Below are 21968 nucleotides of genomic sequence, written 5' to 3' on the forward strand. Positions count from 1 at the left end.
CCCTATGCGGGGCTTGAACCCACGAACTGTGAGATCATGACCTGAGCCGAAGACAGACACTTAACCGACTGAGCCACCCAGGCGCCCCAAAGTATACATTTTTAAAGCCCACTTTAACTATGCTTTCTTTATAGTTTGGAGAATAAATCAATTTCCATGTGGCTGATGATTTGGGGATGATTCTAATTCTCTAAGCCCAAAGTACTCCATTCAGAAGCTTTCAGAGAAAGTAAGGTGACTGTGAAAAATAAGAACATGCCCTTTCTTGCACAATGCAGCAGGGCCAGAAAACAAGCCAAGGGACATGCACTTGAGTGGTCAAAGCGAGCCCGTACCCTCTGCAGGATATGGATTCAGTAAGTCACAGAAACACCAGGGGAGAGGAAACCACCCTGCAAGCAGCTTCAGACAGATACCGCTGGTCCCTCCCTACAGGGTTCCTCTGAGAAACTAACAAATCATACTATTTCTACTACAGATGCGGACACACAACGTGGGAGGAGAAGCCAGAGCAACTTTGCTGACCACAGTCAGCACCAGCTGAAGAGGCAGCTCTCCCAGCAATCACGCTGAAAGCACTGCACGAGGACAGGACAGACTACCCTCATTTCTGCACCTTGTTGTTACTACCATGCCTAGACGGTAATATTCTCAATCAACAAAACTTTTCTTATGGAAAGTCACCTCCAACTCACACTTCTAGAACACTCCAGCCGAAAAGAGTGCAGAGTAACATTCCTCTAGAGACTACAGTCTGAAAACAGAAAACGAGTTCCAATACATTTAAGATGATTCAAACCAACATCGTTAGTCATTAGGGAAAGGCAAATTAAAACTTCAATGACGTGCATATCTATTTGATGGCTAAAGTTAAAAAGACTGGCCAAACCATGCACCCCAAGGGTTTGGGAGGATGCAGAGGAATTGGAACTCTCAGGCACTGTTGTGAATGTAAAATTACACAACCACTTTGGAGAACCATTTGGGAATTCCTTTCATACATGAATGATCAGAGAAGCTTTAGTTGCAATGGTCAAAAGAATGGCAACAACCTAAATGTCCATCAACACACGAATGCATGAACAAACTGTGGTATTGGGGGGCGGGGAGGGGGAAGCCATGAAAATAAGTACAAGGTTCCTGGGGCTCCCTCTAGCTATTCATAAACTTCAGGTCAGCTGTGTGAGTGGGCAGGAGGGGCTAGGGAGGGAAGCAACTCCCAAAAGCCTGATTACACATCATTTCTGAACCTCACCCACCTTCTGGCATCTGCACTTCTTCCAATAAAGCACATATACTCTGGGTTTTCCCTGCTGCTTTGAAGAAGCCCTTCTTGCTGTCCTGAGATGCACCGGCCGGGACACCCCCACCAGCGCCCACCTGCAGGGGACAGCCAGTGCCCCAGGCACCCAGAGCTCTCTGCCACAGACAGCCCCACTGGCCTCTGCACCCAGAGGTGTGCGTCACAGCAAGCACCAACACTCAAGACGCCATTTCCAACTTTCCTTACTTAGGGATGAGCAAAAATTAAGTCATTTTGATAAAATGAGAAAATACCAAATGTCATATAATTTTCAAAGTTTATGAACAGGCGTCAGGAAAGATGTTTATGTTTTGCTTCTTTACTGACATCTGTGGAAATAAGCCAGGCGTATTTTAAGTAGACAGAGCTATGATTCTCAGTAGACATTTAAGGTTGTGGTTCTTCTGGGGGAAATGGAGACAAACAGGTGAGGAGGGAAAAGGGCTGCATGAGGCTGCAACCATGTGTGTAGGGTGCTCTCTTAAATAAGAACCCCCAAAACAGCGAGATGGTAGCATCTATTTACCTTTGGGTGGTGCTGACAAAAGAACTGATAACACCAAGGAATTATTTTATTTTTTATTTTTATTTTTTAGGTAAACTCTACCGCAACGTGGGGCTTGAATTCACACTGTAACATCAGGAGTCACATGCTCTACCAACTAAACCAGCCAGACCCCCCAAAGAATTATTTTAATTATTTAGATGTGATACTGGTATGTGATTTTTTAAAAAAAGAATCCTTATTTTTTGGAGGTACCTTTTGGAGGTACCCTAACCAAACCCTAACCCTAACCCTAACCTAAATAATCATATTTAGTATGATATTAGTATCAAGATAAAGTATTTAGTATGATATTAGATATTAGTATTTAGTATTTAGTATGATGTGAGGTCTAGGATTTCCTTGAAAACACTGATGGCGGGGGGACAAGACTTTCGGGAACTGACAGTTTTGCAGAGCAATGGGCACACACAAGTTTGTTACACGATTGTCTTTATTTTTGTATATGTTGAAAATTTCCGTAACAGTAAGATTTTTTTTTAAGTGCAGAATTACATACCTTAATAAAGCAAAAAAGGAGGAGGGAGAGGCACAAAAAAGCAAAAACTGGGTGTGGAAGTTCAAATTTGCCAAGCATTTGCCATTTTCTATTAGATTATTAAAATGATGGAAATTTTCATGTCAGGTAAGTTCTTTCCTGCAGAACAAGTTTGAATTGAGAGGACATTTTAACTGACTTAAATTGTTAAAAAAAAAAAAAAAAAAAACCCCAGCTATATAAATCTAAACCTTTTGATTATCATAATCCCAGATCTATTGTTACTTTGCAGTCTGCACTCCCTTCCTGCAACTTATTAATAATCAGCTTTTTGGCAGAGTAAAAACTTCATCCAAGGAGGGAAACAACTTCTGATGTGGGATAAGAAGAATCCTTTATTAAATTCAGGCAGGCAGCAGGAAAGAGCCGTGGACGGGACATTCCCACTTGCCACTTTTCCAGGAATCCCTCCCATTCTAAAGAGCCCACCAGAGGCCATCACCCAACCTGCAGGTGCACTCCCAACCGTGGGCTCCTGAGGACCCCGGCATTCCTCGCCAAAAGTCTCTCTCCACACCTAAGGGAGCTGACAGGATAGGTACAGGTCATAGGAATCAATCTCTTAAGCATTAAACAAAAGAAAAGAAAAGAATAGTAGTGAATTTTCCATGTCTGGGAGAGGCAGTAGGAGTATAATCCAAACTTTTCAGCACTACGTTGGTTTCCTTACTGAACAGTATTTCTTACAGGAATCTTACTGATCACACAGTAATTATGTCAGATACAATGACCCTTAGAAAATCTAAGTACCAGAGATGGGTTAAGAATTCATATGATCTCACGGTTTGGGAGTTCAAGTCCCACGTTGGGCTTCATGCTGAGCATGGAGCCTACTTAAGATTGTCTCTCCCTCTCCCTCTGCCCCTCCCTCCGACTCTCAAAATAACTTGGAAAAAAAAAAAAAAGAATTCACATGATGCAATAAGACAGACCCCTCAGGGGGTGCCTGGGTGGCTCAGTAAGTTGAGCACACGACTTCGGCTCAGGTCATGATCTCTCAGTTCGTGGGTTCGAGCCCCACATCGGGCTCTGTGCCAACAGCTCAGGGGCTGGACCCTGCTTTGGATTCTGTCTCCCTCTCTGTCTGCCCCTCCCCTGCTCACACTCTGTCTCTCTCTGTCTCTCTCTCAAAAATAAATAAAAATAAAAATTTAAAGACAGACCCATTCTCAAGGCTTATTGCTCTAAAGAATTGGGGAAGAAACTACAAATTCTATTTAGTAGGAAACATGGTGCTTTTTGCTACATTTGGATAAGAGTGAATATGCATCTCCTGTCTATCCACAATTTCATGTGCCTCTGCTGACTGACTCATCAAGGCAGGCAGTCAGGGGTGAAATACCAAAAGCCCTCCAAGTCCCAGTTTGACAAGGAATGTAATATTAAAAACTTTTATAAGGAATTCTTTCTAAATCCTGTGAAACCTAATTCCACCTTTCTAAATTTTATGTATTTATTTTTCTGACTTCAATAAATTGTTAACTATCTTCAGATTTTTTTTTTTTTTTTAATTTTTTTATTTATTTTTGGGACAGAGAGAGACAGAGCATGAACGGGGGAGGGACAGAGAAAGAGGGAGACACAGAATCGGAAACAGGCTCCAGGCTCTGAGCCATCAGCCCAGAGCCCGACGCGGGGCTCGAACTCACGGACCGTGAGATCGTGACCTGGCTGAAGTCGGACGCTCAACCGACTGCGCCACCCAGGCGCCCTTCAGATTTTTAATAAATGTATATATCTTTTTAAAAAATAAAGACAGACCCACGAGAAGAGTTGTGGACAGATGCACAGAGGAGGCACAAGCAGACAGTGCCCATACACAGTAACACTGTTCCCTGTTCCCCTCCATCACAGAAAACAACTTCTACTGATAGATTTAGGTATGTCACACACAGCCAAATCACTAGTAAAAATTCTTTCTGTAACATCCCCCTGAAAATAAGTTTCAAATCCCACAAGCACCAGGAATCAATGAGTCATTTATTCTAGCTTAAACTCCGAAGAAGCTAAAACTCTTGATATCAGTAATCATGAAGAGTACAGATATGCACTTGAGTAGGGGGATTTTGCTGGTTGGTTCATTTTACTGGAGTTAAATGAAGGAATCTTAGAAGTGTAAAGATGCTTGATAAATCATTACAGTAACACACTTAATACAATAAAAGCTGAAAAAGCTGTGTGCTCAACCAGAGTGGGCACTGGTTTGAGTTCTTAGACCAGAAAAATAAATAAATAAGAAGAAATGTCACAACTTTGTTCGTAGAGCCTTTGAAAGCGAGGCACAAATAACAGATGATTCCAGCTTCCTTCTCTTCCTCCTTGTCTAGAGAACCAACGAAATGAGAGAGAGCTTCCCATATGTTACACTCCCTAAGCCTACAGGACAGTGTCACATCAGGGCTCTGGGATCTTGGATGCAGAGCACCACAGAGGACTTTTTAACCCCAGTAGGTCTGCTTTGCACCAACTATTATATCAAGTAACTTTTTCAGGGATTATGCTTGGCAATTTATACTTGAAGACCCTGTTCACAGATTTCTCCAGGTGAGAAGGAACACTTACTTTTTTTAAAAAATCAGCCAGGTGTGTGAACATAAGATAAAGACGTGCTGTCGCCCTAACACCTAAATCGCTTTGGAATTACTGTGTCCGGCTGGGGAAAAATGAAGTCATTTCAGTAAATCGAATGTCTAATTTGGGGCAACTTAGAAGGCAACGTAGGTTTACTTCTAAACTTAAATTTGAAATTAAGACAGTTTGAATACGATAAATTTTCCAACACTGAATGTGCTCATTTGGAGCTCAGTTTTTCTTTTTCTTTATTTTTTAAAAGATTTTATTTATTTATTTTTTTAAGATTTTACTCTTAAGTAATCTCCACACCCAGCGGGGGTGGGGCTCACACTTTCCAGGCTCCACTGACTAAACCAGCCGGGATCTCTGGAGCCCAGTTTTTCCACTTGAAGTAAAAGAACACCTTCCTAGATCTGTGATGATGGGCATATTAATCATCCCTAGTTTCATGGGGAAGGCTTAGAAAATTCTACAATAAAGGCATCATGTTGGTCTTACATGTTAAAGGTCATTCTATCTGTCCCCCAAGAAGCGTGTATCACATTCAGGAATCCCTGTCTTTCAGAAATAGGTGCCAAAGGTCACCAGCCGTGCCCCTCATCAACAGGAGCTTGCCCGCACCCAGCTGTAGCCATGACTGGCTCACTCCTCCTGACATGCTTTGGGTCAGGGGCGTGGGTTGTCTTCAGCACCCAGAAGCTGCCTTCTCCTTACATCTGTCATCACTGGGATTTTGGCAGATCGCAACTCTCCTAACAAGTTCACCATCCACTCTGAAGCTTTCCCTGGTGTGGGAGGGGAGGCGAGGCAGGGAGGCCGGCAGGAGGCCCAGGTCTGGGGCAGACTCCCAATGCTCAGGGGCGCGCCAGTTCTGACTCTGTGTTATTTCTGTTAATACCTTTATGGAGACACAGTTCACATACCATACAATTCACACATTTACAGAGCACAGCTCAGTGTTTTCTAGTATATTCACAGAGCTATCTCCGTGTTATTTTAAAGACAATAAAATCTCAAAATGTACATGAGAATACTCCAAAAACAGTCAAGTGCATACATTCAAGTTTTATGCAAACATACTGAGGAAATAACACAGACTTCATAAAAATAACTAAAGAACACATACATTTGACTTGTACGTAACCACATTAATCAGAGGAAAGAGCAAGGCATTTCTGCATTTCAGGTCTGTCGTCAGGAGAGTCAGGGGGACCAGAGAAATGGAAGGGAAGTAGCTCTTGCTAGGACTCTCCTGGCCCTGAGGCCCCCTCCAAGGGGCTGGGAAAAGGTCCCCTCCACGGCTCTTCTCTGGAAAGCTACCCAAGTTCAGATCACAGAACACTGCTACTCCAGCCTCCAACCGACCCCCTCACCTCGCTGCACTCAACAGAGAACCCAGACATCCCTCAACTCATGGCCCAACAGAGACCCGAGAGAAAGTTCAGTTATCAAATACCGGCACACGGTGCAAAATGTTACCGCACAGTAAGGCCTGGAACATGCTCGCCCACCCCCACCCTGCTCCCTGAAGCCCTTCTTTCTAACTTTGGGTAGTTTGGGAGGGATCATTGCCTCCATATCTAATTAATATGCTTCTGGTGCTATTTCTTGGCTTTTCAAAATTTACATGCTGTGTTTTGGCCTCCTATGGAAAAATATGAGAATTCAGTGTCCCCGCTTCCGAGCTTGCCTAGGTCTTCTGCCGTGTTTACATCATTGACTACATAAATATTTTTTGCTGTTGCTCATTTAAACTACAGGACCACCTTTCTTTTTTTTTAATTTTTTTTTTCAACGTTTTTTATTTATTTTTGGGACAGAGAGAGACAGAGCATGAACGGGGGAGGGGCAGAGAGAGGGAGACACAGAATCGGAAACAGGCTCCAGGCTCCGAGCCATCAGCCCAGAGCCTGACGCGGGGCTCGAACTCACGGACCGCGAGATCGTGACCTGGCTGAAGTCGGACGCTTAACCGACTGCGCCACCCAGGCGCCCCCAGGACCACCTTTCTTGTACACTTTTTCCATACTTAAGAATTCTCTTGCTTTTTGTTGCCTTTACTTTCTGCATCCCTATTGCTCTAACCCTCCACAGGACTGCACACCCCTTCAAACCCTCCCCACCATGACCTGACCCCTAGGTGTTTCCTACGATGCCCCCAAGAGCCTCCTGTGCATCCTCCTGTCTCGGTGCCCCCTCCTCTCAGAGAAACAGCTGTAGCTCCTGAGACGGGGTGTACAGCATGCACCTGGGACCCTTCTTGCCTGCAACACCTTGCACTCTTCCCTCCACGAGACAGGTGCCCATGCACAGAGCTGCAGGTGGGAAATCCAGCTCCCTGGTGCTGGAGGGGTCAGTGCCCTGCTTCAGCTCACTCCTGCAGGTGCCACAGTGCCTGCCACCATCCAGTCCTAATGCCCTGTGTGAGGTCTGTTTTAATCCCTGGAAGCTGTGGAGAACCTCTGTATCGGCGGGAATTGCCTGTCTGCTGGGGGTACTTCCTCCCTGTTCTGACCACAGGAAGAGCCCTTTCAAACAGAGACGCAGTCCTTGGGCTCTGTAAGCCTTCCTGAGGGAGACTCCGATACCATCTCTAGCCTCCTCCCTGGCACATCTGTCAGGTCCTATGCCTCGTTAATCATGTACTTTCCTTATCTTTTCTCTCTTATTCTCTATCTTTTAAAGAACTTTCCAGGGTGGGGGCTTGGCTGGCTCAGTTCGAAGAACATCTGACTCTTGATTTCAGGATCATGTGTTCGAGCCCCACAATGGGTGCAAAGATTACTTAAACAAAAAGCTGAGGAAAAAAAGTAACTTTCTGGAATATATTCTTTTTTTTAATGTTTATTTTTGAGAAAGGGAGGGGGGGGAGAGAGAGAGAGAGAGGGAGGGAGGGAGGGAGGGAGGGAGGGAGAGGGAGGGAGGGAGGGAGGGGGGGAGAGAGAGAGAGAGAGAGAGAGAGAGAGAGAGAGAACATGAGTGGGGGAGGGGCAGAGAGAGAAGGAGATACAGAATCCAAAGCAGGCTCCAGGCTCTAAGCTGTCAGCACAGAGCCAGACGGGGGCTCGAACTCACTAACCGCAAGATCATGACCAGAGTCGAAGACAGATGGTTAACCGACTGAGGCACCCTGGCGCCCCTCTGGATTTATTCTTGACTTGACCTTCTAACCTTTCAACTGGATGCTTTTATTTCATTTTTAATTTCTGAGGATATGTTTTAGTTCTCTTAATGCGATGTCTTCTTTAACCGGATATAAATCAAGTTTTATTTTCCAAGTTTTCTTCTGCTCTCTGCATTGACTCTCTTCCCTTCAAGCGCCTTCTACTCTTCCTTCTTTTTTGTTTTTGGTTATGATCTCTCCCTTTCTCGTTGGAGTCTTTCATCAATTATCTGAGGTCCTTGATAGTGTAAACGTTAGTAAGTAGCCACTTTATAGTTAAAAGTGACCACTTAAAAGTTGATTAAAAGCTTAATGTGGTCTGCATGGTGGGCTCACTGACAACAGGCCTTCCAGCAGGTACTCCTGGCAGCAACCTGGCTCTTGTGTTGTTGGCTGCTCCGGGACTGGACACTTTGGAGGCAGGACCCTGGGAGGGCGTGTCAACATGATGAGAGAGCTGTGCGTGGCCAATGTGGTGAGCCAATCTCTCTGCGCACACATTAATTGTGGCAGAGAGTGGGCTGCAAAGCAGTGAGCTGTCGTGGTGTGTGAGAGGGCCAGGCGCAGGTGGCTGGACATGAGGGGAGCCACTAGGACTTAAGGCTGTTGCCTGCCTGCAACCAGCAAGAAAACAGGGATCTCAGCCCCACGACCGCAAGGGGAACTGAATTCTGCCAAACGCCTAATGAGTGTGGAGGAAACTCTGAGCTCCAGGTAGAAAAAGGCCAGGAGAGATCCTGGACAGAAGAGATGTGGGAGTGTCCCTGGCAGAGGGCACAGCCAATGCAAAGGGCCTGAGTAAAGAGGTGTGCCTGTGGTATGGAGGGACTCTCCAGGAGGCCGGGTGGCTGGAGCAGAACAGGTGAGAGGGTTGGCAGTAGGAAGTGAAAACCCTAAGCACAGGCATTACATGATTAGGCTAAAAGAGTGTTTGGTCGCCTGTTGAGAAGCGGCTGGAGGGTGGGCTGGTGGCAGTGACAGCATGAGGAGTGCTCCCCCACACACAGAGACATGGTGGTTCATGTCAGGGAGTTAGCAGAGGAGACCTGAGACATGGTGGGATTCTGGATGTGTGCTGATGTGTGGCCAACAGGGTTTCCTGATGGACCAGATGTGAAAGAGGGATGGCCTGCATCCCCAGAGGGCGGGACTGCTGTTAACGGAGATCGCGGCACTCAAACCTTCGGCCACTGCGTTTGAGAGGCCTATCCGATATCCGAGTGTGAGCCCGGAGTTCAGGAGCAGGCCGGGCTTGAGGGCACACAGGACACCTTTAAAGTGAGTCCGGAGTGAGTGCAGAGGAAGGGGTGGGAGGCCGTGGGCCTGGGCCCTTGGTCCCTGGTGAGGATGGAGCACCTAGGCCAGTGAGAGGACGAACCGAGTGCCAGGCGGAGGCGGAGGAACGATGGGCCGCGCAGGCCCCGTGCGCGAGGGCGAGGAGCACAGGTGGGCTGTAACAGCAAGGGTGTCGTCATGAGGCAGAGCCTGCGCGGACAGCCCTGTGGCCTTCCACACACCTAATTTAGAACCAGGGTGGCTCTGTCGACAGCCTCACTTTCTGAACATTTTTAATGCCTACTGCTACTTTATTTTCAGAAAGGCTATGACAGTATTCTTTTAGACGTGTGTTTTTGGTCTTCTTTAATTGTGGTAAAGTGTACGTAATCAAAGTTTCCCGCCTTAAGCGTTTCTAGGAGCACACTTCAGTGGCAGGAGGCGCATCCCCGCCGTGTGGGACCACGACCGCCGCCCATCCGCACAGCTCTCCCACGGCCCCAAGCGGAAGCTCTGTGCCCACCCCTCCCCTGCCCCTGGGGACCACCGTCTCCTTCTGTCCCCAGGGGCACCCGCACCGTCTTCCCGTGACAGGCGTTATGTCACTGACCACGGCGTCCTCGAGGTCCATCCGCGTCCGAGCGCGTGTCGGAATCTCCTCCCCTTTAAGGTACAGGGCTAGTCCGCTGCGTGGACAGACCACATTCTACCCATCCGCCGATGGGCCCATGAGCTCCTCCCGCCTTTTGGCTGCTGTGAATAGTGCTGCAGTGAGCGTGGGTGTGGAAATATTTAAACTGTACAAGCAGTGTAATTACAACACAGTGGTATTAAGCTACCTGGGTAAATACTATCACACGACTTCTCCAAGTCGTCTCCTTTACATCCTCTTTACATCTTCTACGTTTAAAACGGTAGTGGTCTCTGCCCACTTCCAATCCTCCCCCCACAGCTATTTGAAGTGCTCTGAATTGAGACCTCTCTGCTGAGACTGGTTGTTTCCCTTTCTCGGGAAACCGCTTCCTACTGCTCCTGTAACAAATTACCACAAGCTCTGTAACTTAAAACAACAGAAACTTATTCTCCTACAGTTCTGAAGTCTGAAATGAGGACAGAACTGACCTCAGTGGCACTGCTGAGGTGGCAGTGCTGACTCCTGGGCGCTCCAGGGGCAGCCCGTTCCCCCATTCCCTGGTCCCCCAGCTGCCGGCCTTCCGTGGCTTGTGGCGGGAAACTCCAGTCTCGGCTTCAGTCACCACATCACCACCTCCTCTTCTACACTCAAATCCCCCTCTGCCTCCCTCTCAGAAGGGCCCTTGCAATCACACGTAGGGGCCATCAAGAAAACCCCATCTCAAGACCTTTAATTTATATATTTTTTAAGTTTATTTATTTTGAGAGAGAACATCCCAAGCAGGCTCTGCACTGCCAGCACAGAGCCCAAGGTGGGGTTCAAACTCACAAACTGTGAGATCATGACCTGAGCCGAAACCAAGAGTCAGATACTTAACCAACTGAGCTGCCCAGGTGCCCTAAGACCCTTAATTTAAATACATCAGCCAAGTCCCTTTTGTCATATAAGGTTGTATTCACGGGTTCTAGGAAGTGGAACCTGCAACTTTTGGGGGGGCCATTATTAGCCTACCACACCCACCTTACATTTTTTTTTAAATAACCGTTTTATTGAGATACGACTTCCATCCTACTGTTTTGATTTTTTTAATGTTTATTTATTTTTGAGACAGAGAGACAGAGCATGAACAGGGGAGGGTCAGAGAAAGAGGGAGACACAGAATCTGAAACAGGCTCCAGGCTCTGAGCTGTCAGCACAGAGCCCGACGCGGGGCTTGAACTCACGGACCACAAGACCATGACCTGAGCCAAAGTCGGACGCTTAACCGACTGAGCCACCCAGGCGCCCATCCTACTGTTTTAAATCAAATAACTCTATTTAGAACAAACTCAACATATCTAATGCTGGCTTTAAACCTTTAATGTCACCCCTTTCTGCGGGCCGCTGACGTGCTCAAATTGTTCACATTAATCAGTGGTTTTGAGCACAATTCTCAAAGAACTTCTACAGTAAGATACATGTAGGATTTTAGTTCAGGCTTTGATGAACGTCAGTCATGTTAACTTTAACTTGATGTCATCAATGTGTACCTTTTCTTCGGGCTAAACTTCAGGTGGAGAATTTTATTTTTCTAAACATGTTTCTGAGAATATAATGGAATAAGTGGAAAAATGATTCATTCTTTAAAAGAACCTTTAGAAACATATCTGTTGTATTACTAAATCCTGTTGCATTTTATAGATACAGTGCATCTAAAACAATGAGAAAAAACCTGGGGTTTCAGTCACTTTGCTCACTGCTACACCCCGCAGGCGAGAGTAGCCTCTGGCCCACAACAGGTGCTCAATGAACATTCACTCAGGGAAAAGAGGGATCCACCACCACAACGAGGAGCTGGAAGCAACAGCAGGAAGCTGGTCAAGAGACTCATTGGTTTATCACTACGGCGGGACTGACTGTGGCCATAAGAACATCTGCTTCTCCTGGAATGGGCGGCTGTCCAGAATCAACTTTCATGTTTCCCTTTTATGGGGACAGACGCCCACCTCCCCATTGGGGAACCCAAAGCCCTCCTGGGCCCCACGCTCTGCCTCAAGGGAAGGCCTGTCTCTCCTCTGGAAGAAAAGGGACCCCAGAGCCGCCCGGCAGGACAGCCTGCCTAAGATGCCAATCACAAAAGCGCAGACTCATAACGGTACCTCCCCGCCCAGAGACGAGGCAGTGCTGAATGCCTGCAGTAGGGCCCAGCACAGTTGTCACGACTATAATCAGGACATGGCACAAACACTCGCTCTGTGTCCTGGGAAGGTACACACAACCACAGAAAAGAACTGGGAACACACACACACATCTCAGGGCTCTCTAGCAGGCAGGGGAACACGCCTGGGAACATGGCAGAGCCTCTCAAGGGAGTGTGCCTATTTTACTAGGTAAGAACAGACACAGCTACGTAGGTACGTGAGACAGATAAGACTCACTACCGTACAGTAGCTAACCACCCACAGCCCCAACTCGGACCCCCGTGAGTGTGCCGGGCGTTTACAACCCGACGTGTTGGATGAAATGGGTGAGGCCTAGAAGCCACACTGCTCTGCATCTCCCTCGGGTCTTCCAGCAGAGCGTTTCTCCCTGCGGGAGACCCAGTACGGGGGCTCACAGTGCAGCCACCTGACTGGGGATGACGCCCCTCAGATCTCATTCCCAACACCGGACCAGATGAGAGCGATTCCTGTGTAGCTTGGGGGTGGTCTGTGTTTTAGTTTTTTTGAGATTCGGTTTAAACCTAGAAGTGACAGTTCCTAGATTGGAACAGTGTCTAGGATCCAAAGTTGAGAGGACTGAAACATTCCAGAAACTCTAAAATGCTCAGCATGAAATCTTGGAGCCTCAGACCACCACTGCTAAATAAAGTAAACTGTAGAACCGACCTCAAGTCTAAGGGATAGTTTGAGTAATTATCAAGAGATCATTCAACAGTGGAGAAAACGTTTAAGTCCATACAAAAAGAACATTCTTTGAGTTCTCATTGTGTTCAACATCATGGTATTTTTCTCAGCCTTCATCTTCTGCACACAGCTCTTTAAAAGCAGACTGTTAAACCAAAACAAAGTCACTATTTATTGCTTATTTAATGATATAGATCAATGGCCTATTTCTGAAACTTATAAAATAACACAATAGAAAAGAACTCTACGGGAACTTGTAACATTTTTTAGATTTTTCTCCCTCAGATTTTAGAGCGTGCCTGAGCTGATCCCCCAATCACAGGTGAAGGAATGGAGGCTGAAGGCCAGTCAGCAGCACAGGATGACACAGAAATACTTGTTCATTAACACTTTAGAGGAACATCAAATACCGTCACAAGAAACATGCAAATTGAAGCAGTAAGTGGTCATCGTTTCTCCTGTATCACACTGGCAGTGCATTCCTAGAGGGCAATTTGGTCACAAAAAATAAATTCTTAAAATCTATATTGTTCCCCCAGCAATTCCATTTTTAAGACTTTAACCTAAGGAAATAATAAAGATTGTGCTGGAAGATTCAGCTACACGAAAGCCTATAATGTTGAAAAGTGAAAATATAACATACCAAAGACAGAGAATTAATCAAATTCCAGCACATTCGTTCATATGATGGAAAACTACCCACTAAAATCATGTTGTGGAAGTAGATATATGTTCACGAGATGCTGACAATATACTGATTTGGAGGAGGTTAAAACTCTAAGTTAATTATGACTCTGGTTTTGTCCATCAGTCATATAAATAATAATTTAAGAGTCTAGAAGTTTAAAGATTCACAGTGCTAAGTTTTTGTTTTCTCATTTATCTGCACGTTTTTGTTTAAACGAACATTATTTGCCTTTTTTTTTTTTTCTTTTCAAGTTTCTTGTTACTGTTTTAAAGGCAATAACAACCGGGGCACCTGGGTGGCTCAGTCGGTCAAGCATCCGACTTTGGCTCAAGTAGCGATCTCACAGTTTGTGGGTTCAAGCCCTGGATCAGGCTCTGTGCTGACAGCTCAGAGCCTGGAGCCTGCTTCTGATTCTGTGTCTCCCTCTCTCTCTGCCCCTCCCCTGCTCGTGCTCTGTCTCTCTCTCTCAAAAATAAACATTAAAAAAAAAATTTTAAGGCAATATGAACCAATGAGAACAGATTCTTGATTCACCATCACAAATGCTAAGATTCCTCCTGCTAGGAAGTTCTTTGGTAAAAGAGAAAGCCAAATGCTCTCTAGGTGCTGATTAAGCCTCACTAACTGGTACATCTGGTGAAATGCATAAGGCAGTTCCTTGAAGGGGGTTCTTAAAAATGAAATCACTAAGAAGAAAGTGTCTGGGACTTTGTGGCCTTTCCTCAGCAGCCAGAGTGAACCACACTGAGAAGGAAGAACTCTCACAAAAGGGCTTTTTGTTTCCCACAGCGAAAAAATCCAGCCTTGTTTCTCCAGGGTTCTAGTAAAGTAAACCAGCACACCCCATGCTGGAAAGACAGGGCACTGTGTAAACAAGTAGGGGGAGGGCAGCAAGGAGCGGGTGGGGAGGGCAGACACTTGCACAGGTCACACTCCAAACCACACCCAACAAGAGAGACCGTCCACCTGTCCCGTTCTCCAGAGAGCCACCCAGGAAAGCAGGCTCTTGCCCACAAGGGGTCACTCACAGGCACTGCCCTTGACACCCAAGCACAGATGCAAAACACCTTCTGGTCACACCTCTGTGCCTTCTAGCAGCTCAGCAAAAAAACAAAAAAAAAAAAAAACAAAAAAAACTCAGCTCTGCTTCTGATCCAGAAGCAGAAATCCATGAAAGCATCCAAACGCCTCCAGTGTGACCGAGCTGAGTGGAAGGGATAGCAGCTCCTGAGCACAGCCCAGGACAGCCTTCTGGAGAATTATCAAAGGCTCCAGAATGAAAGGGGAAAAAATTTCTTTAATTCACAGCCTGTGCACCACACCAATCCTGTCCCCCTAGTTTCTCCCCCTTCACACCGACTGGGCCCGAGCCAGACAGGGGACAGGGCCCCGCAGGGCACCCTCCACAGAGATAGCTCTCACCAACTATCTTTCCGGCCTCCTCAGAGCTGTTCATCAATCAAGCCCCCAGGTCTGAGGTTACAGTCCTCACCCACAACACAGTGTTCAATAAGACCCACACAAGAGAGGCACCCACACCCGCTCCAAGTTCAAGTGCTCCCGCCTGCTCCGGGAGGCCGGCTTTTCCGTCACCGCTGCATATTTCTCAGCCTCACAGAGGGGAGGTTCCGCCGCACTCCTCCTGCTCCTGCCCCCAGAGAGTAGGACTGAAACTGTGGCACAGCTGGGCCCCTTAGTCTGTAGCTCCTTGGTCAATTCTGTGTGCGGCCACAACTCCAGAGGGGACACTGCAGCACTGCCTGGGGACGCGCTAGGGCTGCAGACTCTCCAGCCCCAGCCAGGCCTCGCTGACAAGGGATGGGGATGCAGAGGGAGGGGGTCAGGCCCAGTCCCGGATGACTCTGGGGGATGAGACAGGGGACAGGGCTAAAAAAGAGCCAAAGATCCTTTTCACATTTGTAACTTCCATTTGTTTACATTTGTAACTTCCATCACCATCCCCAAAGCCCCCCCAAGACACAGACTGGAGAGAGTATCGACCCACTTCAAACAGTAGCGTCACACAGGGGGCTCCAACTGCAGACTGTGAACTGGAACCCAGGTTCCCCGTTCTCTAAGCACACAAGTCAGAACTACACGCCTGATCACCAATCACTCAAAGAACGTGTCACTACATGGTAGGAAGAGGAATGGGGCCTGCGTGGGGGGAGCCCGGCGTGCGCCTGCTCAACAGCAAGACGACAGCAGGACGACAGCGCGGCTCAGGGCAGAGCACTCCAGCCTGGCTGCTGCGCCAGTCCTGGCTCACGTTAGGGTTCATGTACACGAAACCAATTCGCGGCAGAAACCAAGCAGTGTCAGCTATGAGGGAGTATTTCATTACTATTTCAGGTATTCTGTCACTTGCCTACATGCGGGCCTGTAAATTAACGAGCAGCACTTTACGGGGGGCTGGGGGGACACGCAGAGAGAGAGATTCATCCCAAGTGAGAGAACACTCCCACTGCCAACAGAAACTGGGGAAGATTTCATGTCCTGTGGTGTACATTTCTGGAACCTTTGTTTTTTTTTTAATAATGGACAAATGAGTATGACTTTAGCTATGAGGAATATCAACCCAAGTTTTCCCCATCCATTCTTTTTTTTTTAATTTTTTTTTTAATTTTTTTTTTTAATGTTTATTTATTTTTGAGACAAAGAGACAGAGCATGAACGGGGGAGGGTCAGAGAGAGAGGGAGACACAGAATCGGAAGCAGGCTCCAGGCTCTGAGCTGTCAGCACAGAGCCCGACGCGGGGCTCGAACTCACAGACTGTGAGATCATGACCTGAGCCGAAGTAGGACGTTTAACCGACTGAGCCACCCAGGCGCCCCTTTAATGTTTATTTGAGAGAGAGAGAGAGAGAGAGAGAGAGAGCGAGCAGGGGAGGGGCAGAGAGAGAGAGGGAGACATAGCACTGAGCCTGACACGGGGCTTGAACTCACAAACCCACAAGATCATGGCCTGAGCTGAAGTCAGACACTTAACTGACTGAGTCACCCAGGCGCCCCTGTCTTCCTCCATTCTAAAGGAGGCTGGATAAGGAAGAAGGTGGGTGGGTGTGGATAGAGTGCCTGTTCTCACCTTTTTATGACCTGCCTCACCTCACAGTCCCCAGCTGTGCCATCAAGGACACAAGGGAGCCTCCCTCCCCATCAACAGACTTCTCCTGATGTGGCTGGTCTCAGGCTCTGACATGTCCAGAGGCAGCACACCACCTTTTCAGAAGGCAGTCTTTCTTGACATAAAAGATAAAAAAAAGTCTCAGGGTACTTGGTGGCTCAGTCGGTTAAGTGTCCGACTTCGGCTCAGGTCACGATCTCAAGTTCACGAGTTTCAGCCATACGTTGGGCTCTCTACTGTCAGAGCAGAGCCCGCTTTGGATCTTCTGTTCCCTTCTCTCTCTACCCCTCCCCTGCTTGTGTCCCCCACCCCTCTCAAAAATAAACAATTTTCAAAAAGATAAAAGCATCTGGGGAGCCTGGGTTGGCTCACTCGGTTGAGTTTCCAATTCTCGATTTCGGCTCAAGTCATGATCTCACAGTTCATGGGTTTGAGCCCCGTGTCAGGCTCTGCACTTACAGCACGGAGCCTGCTTGGGATTCTCTCTCTCCCTCTCTTTCTATTCCCCTCCCTTGCTCAAGCTCGCTCTCTCTCTCTAAAATAAATACTAAATAAAAAGACTGTGATAATAATTAAAAAAAAGATTAAAAAGCCTCACTGTATCTTCTGAAAGTCTCTGTGAGGAAGGCACATGTCTGACCTCAGAGGCAACAGGCAGGAGTCTGGGGGCAAGGCAAGGTACTCTCTTCCAGCAGAAAAATTCTTTGGGAAATTAAGATTGCCACCCAGGCCTACAGAGAACAGGAAGGAGGAGGACACTGCCTTGGTCCCCCTCGCCTGGTAAGCAGTTTCACACCCCCCCCCCCCCCCCCGGTGGCATCCACCTCAAGCGTTTTAAGCCACTTACTCAGTCTTCAACACAATGAAAAGAAACACAGAAACTTGTGGTCCAAAAACATTCTAAGCACTTTCCAATTTTGGAAACTATCTACAAGTTCACCAGGTCATGTAATATATAATCTACTAATAACATAAGATAAAAATGTATAACACATAGCCAAGTAAATACACCATGTTTTTACAGCATGCTTACTTTTAGGAAATGAAATACTGAAAATGCTACTCACACCTACAGAAACAGGAACACAAGATTCCTAAGAGGTAGGATAAATACTTTTCACACAAAAATTAAATAGAAATCAACAAAAGGGGGAAAAAAATAAGGAGTGATCTGTTCAAAGGGTCCTAAATAACCAGACATTGCAAAAACAAACACACAAAAACCACAGACAAGAAATAGAGCCTCCCTTTGTTTTTTTTTAATGTTTATTTTCAAAAGAGAGAGAGAGAGAAAGCACACAAGCGAGCGAGCATAGGGGGAGCAGAAAGAGGGGGACAGAGGATCTGAAGTGGACTCCTGCTGAAAGCAGACAGCATGATGCGGGGCTCAAACTCACAAACCATTAGATCATGACCTGAGCCGAAGTCAGACACTTAACTGACTGAGCCACCCAGGTGCCCCAAATCTCCTTTTAAAAGTTAGAAAGTACTGGGGCACCTAGGTGGCTCAGTGGATTGAGCACCCGACTTCAGTTCAGGTCAAGATCTCAAAGTTCAAGAGTTCGAGCCCTGCATCTGTCCCTCTCTCTCTCTCCACCCCTCTCCCACGTGCACCCTTGCGTTCTCTCTCTAAAATAAATAAAACATTAAAAGAAAAAGAAAAGTATTTACTCTTCCTACCCCAATTCAAACAGCCCCCAAACCATTAACTCCCAGGAGGCAGGAAACGTGTTTCCTAATTTCTTTTGGCAACTCCCATAAAAAGCCAGCCCAGAGCTTAGTGCCCAGTCGGCAATCAGCAACACCGACACATGGTGTCAGTAACCCCAAGCCACCCCAGGGCCTAGTTCTGGAGTCACAAGCCACAAATACACATGCAGTGTTTTAAAGTTCCCCTAGGATGTCCAAAAGGGAATTAAAGTCCAGAGAACACAGCTTTGCACACAGTGAGCCCTTGATCAGGCAGACTTCTTTAAAGAGCACTCCCCAAGGGGTGCCTGCCTGGCTCGAGCAGAAGAGTGAGAAACTCTTGATCTCGGGGTTGTGAGTTCAAACCCCACATTGGGTGTAGAGATTGTTAAAAACTAATAATAATAAAGAAACCTTAAAAAAAGTGTGTGTGTGTGCGCGCGCACACACACACACACACACACACACACACACACACACACAATAAACTAACATCACTCCCCAAATGTCAGGAACGGTTTAAGTGCTATACCTGCCTGGTTCATTGCTCACAACCACCTGTGAATCAGGTTCCCCTAGGGTCCTCATTTAAATTTTTTTTTTTAACGTTTATTTATTTTTGAGACAGAGACAGAGCATGAACAGGGGAGGGTCAGAGAGAGGGAGACACAGAATCTGAAGCAGGCTCCAGGCTCTGAGCTGTCAGCACAGAGCCCGACGCGGGACTAGAACTCACGGACCGCGAGATCATGACCTGAGCCGAAGTCGGCCACTCAACCGACTGAGCCACCCAGGCGTCCCGGGTCCTCATTTAGAGAGAGGCCTACAGCAGCTGAGCAACATGGGAGGGCCCCCTTGCCTATCTTAAAATAATTACGGCCCCCTGCCCCTCAGCCTTCCTTCCCCCTGTCATTCCCTGCATGCCCTACACCTCCTGCTGGACCCTGTCGATGGTGTTTTCCCAAGGTGTCCAGTGGGGTCTCCGGATGGCACCAGTGGTCACTGCCGGCTGGTTTCCAACACCACTCTCCACTTCTCCCTTGCCGACAGACTTCAATCCTTCTTTAATTCATCTGACTCAGTAATAAACAGCCAGGAGCACTGCTCCATGCCAGGCCTGCCAGGCACCTTCGTGGCACGTGGGTGGGAATGGAGACAGAGATGACAGATAGGAGAATAAGTAAAATATGGAATCTGTAGACAACACTAAGCTAGGGAGAACAGTAAAATGGGGAAAGGGGAAGTGGCAGTGTTGGAGGCAAGGGGGGGTCCCAGCAGGGAAGGCTGACTGTACTGTAGCCAGGTCAAGAGAGCAAAGCTGACTGGTCTAACCACTGATGCCCACACTCCTCACACTCAAGGTGAATGCTGCATCCCTGGCAGCTCTCTTGGCAATGTTGCTCCTGCTACAGGCCCAGGGACAGCACTTGGGGAGGCACTGTTCAAGCCAACTGCAATGCCTCCAATCCCCCGACCCCCATGCAGTGCAGGGACCTGGCTGGAAAGCACCTGTGAACTGGCATGGCTAATGAAGGGGTGGGGGGCCGGTGGACCCAGGAAACCGCAGGGAGGTTTCTTAAACAGAGACAGAGAGACGAGGTCCTCTTTCTACCTCGGGACACTGGCAGCTGCAGCCACGACCATGAAGAGAGTGGCCAGCATGCTGAGTGGAACAGGCAGGGTCGGATGTGAACGATGTTGTCAGGAGTCACGTACCTACAGCTCGTCCTGTGTGAGGGGACTGTGCTGGGGTCCCGACTGCTCTCCCCCATCCACTCCTGTCCTCTCCTAACTGGGCCCTCTCTCTAAACAATAGATCCTATCACCTACCCCTCTCTCAGAGACTACAGGCCCGAATTCCCCAGCAGGTGCCGAGGTCCCTGCCTCTCCACCCCTCCAGCTCTGTGCCCTCTTTCCTCCCACACAGGCCTCTCCCCACTGCACCTACACCTGGGACCCTCCTTCCTCTGCCACCCTTTGCTTCACTAATTCTACTCAGCTTCAGAACGTCAGCTTAAGAGTTACCTCAAAAAAAAGAAAAAGGAAAAAAAAGAAAGGGACTCCCCTGAGGGAAACTCCTAACTAGGACGGGCTCCCTGTTACACAACCTTAAATAATCTCTGCTTTTCTTTCACAGCACCTGGCGTGCTGGCAGTTACCGAAAGGACAGGAAGCATGCTGCTCTGGCGTATCATCTGTCCCCAGCACCTATGACACTGGCTGGCATGAGGAAGATACTCAATAAACACCACCATGCACATCTGCTGAGTGAAACAAAGCCCAGATCTGACTCTAAGGCCCCAACGACACCACTGTGCTTCCCTGAACATACGCGACATCTCGCTGAGGGTCGGCAAAGACCTCACATAGACACAGGAGTGCCACTGCCAGCGTGGCATCGGCCACAGCACCTCACTCCTCAAAGAACAGCCCCCACACACTCCACTCCCTAGCACATCAAGTGTGACCACTTGGGGCCACGCTGGCCCCTGCAAACCGAATAGGGGGAGGAGACGCAGGCAGCAGGCAGCTTCTCAACTCACAGTTTCAGGGACTTCACTCATTCATTCGTTTTATTTATTTATGTGTTTATGTATTTATTTGAGAGACAGACAGAGACAGAGACAGAGAGGGAAGGAGGGAATGAGTAGGGAAGGGACAGGGCGGGGCAGGGGGAAACCCAAGCAGGCTCCACACTGTCAGCAGCTCAGAGCCCGACACGGGGCCCAAACCCATGGACCTCACAATCATGACCTGAGCCGAAATCAAGAGTCAGATCCCTAACCGCCTAACCGACTTGAGTCCCCCAGGGGACCCTCAGGGACTACATTTTAGACCAGTAACAGGAAACTTTTGCTGAATCAGACGAGGGATTTCCCACAACACAGCCAAGGACGCTCTGCCTCCTTCCTCTACTATGCCACAGAAAAGCTCTAAAATGCTAAGAAAGCCTTACTACACTTCTTCCAAATACCTCCAATTCCAAAGCCCAAGACAATAACCTCAATCTTCCCAGCACAAAAATTAGGTCTTGCTAGAAGCTGTGACAACTAATCTGTACAGCTGGAGGCATACAGGCATTACTCCTGGTGGAGAAAACAAACAATAAATACCTAGTACATCCATGTGATGGAATATTCTAGAGTTACAAAAACCTCACTTCATGCATGTGGACTTTGTCAAAATGTGAAAACTTACACACACACACACACACACACACACACACAAAATGCAAGATAAGGAAACCCAAACCAAGCCATTTGTTGGCACAGATTTCCCACAGACAATAATCAGGGGAGAAGGGACAGGGGCAGCAGTCTGTGTCCCGGCACTGTCCCCTAGCTGTGGGACACTAGTAAGTCCTGCTCCACCCACAACATGGACAATGGTGAGGACAGGGAGACAAGCACTGAGCCAGTTTTGACAGGCGCACATGCAGGATGTCGAGGAGAGAAATGGCCTTAAATAGAGTTCAACGGAATGAAAACCCAGGTTTCTCTCCACTCCCTCCTGGAAGTCCACTGGAAAAA

At 47.7% G+C, this 21968-nt stretch overlaps 1 protein-coding gene across 2 annotated transcripts in view; it reads right to left on the bottom strand.

Moving 5' to 3' along the window:
* The window catches only part of RAB11FIP3 (RAB11 family interacting protein 3), an 84425-nt gene that overhangs the window by 45205 nt on the left and 17252 nt on the right, over positions 1-21968 (bottom strand). The window lies entirely within an intron of this gene.

This window comes from Panthera onca, chromosome E3 (assembly GCF_046562875.1).
Source record: "Panthera onca isolate mPanOnc1 chromosome E3, mPanOnc1 haplotype 2, whole genome shotgun sequence".
Lineage (NCBI taxonomy): Eukaryota > Metazoa > Chordata > Mammalia > Carnivora > Felidae > Panthera > Panthera onca.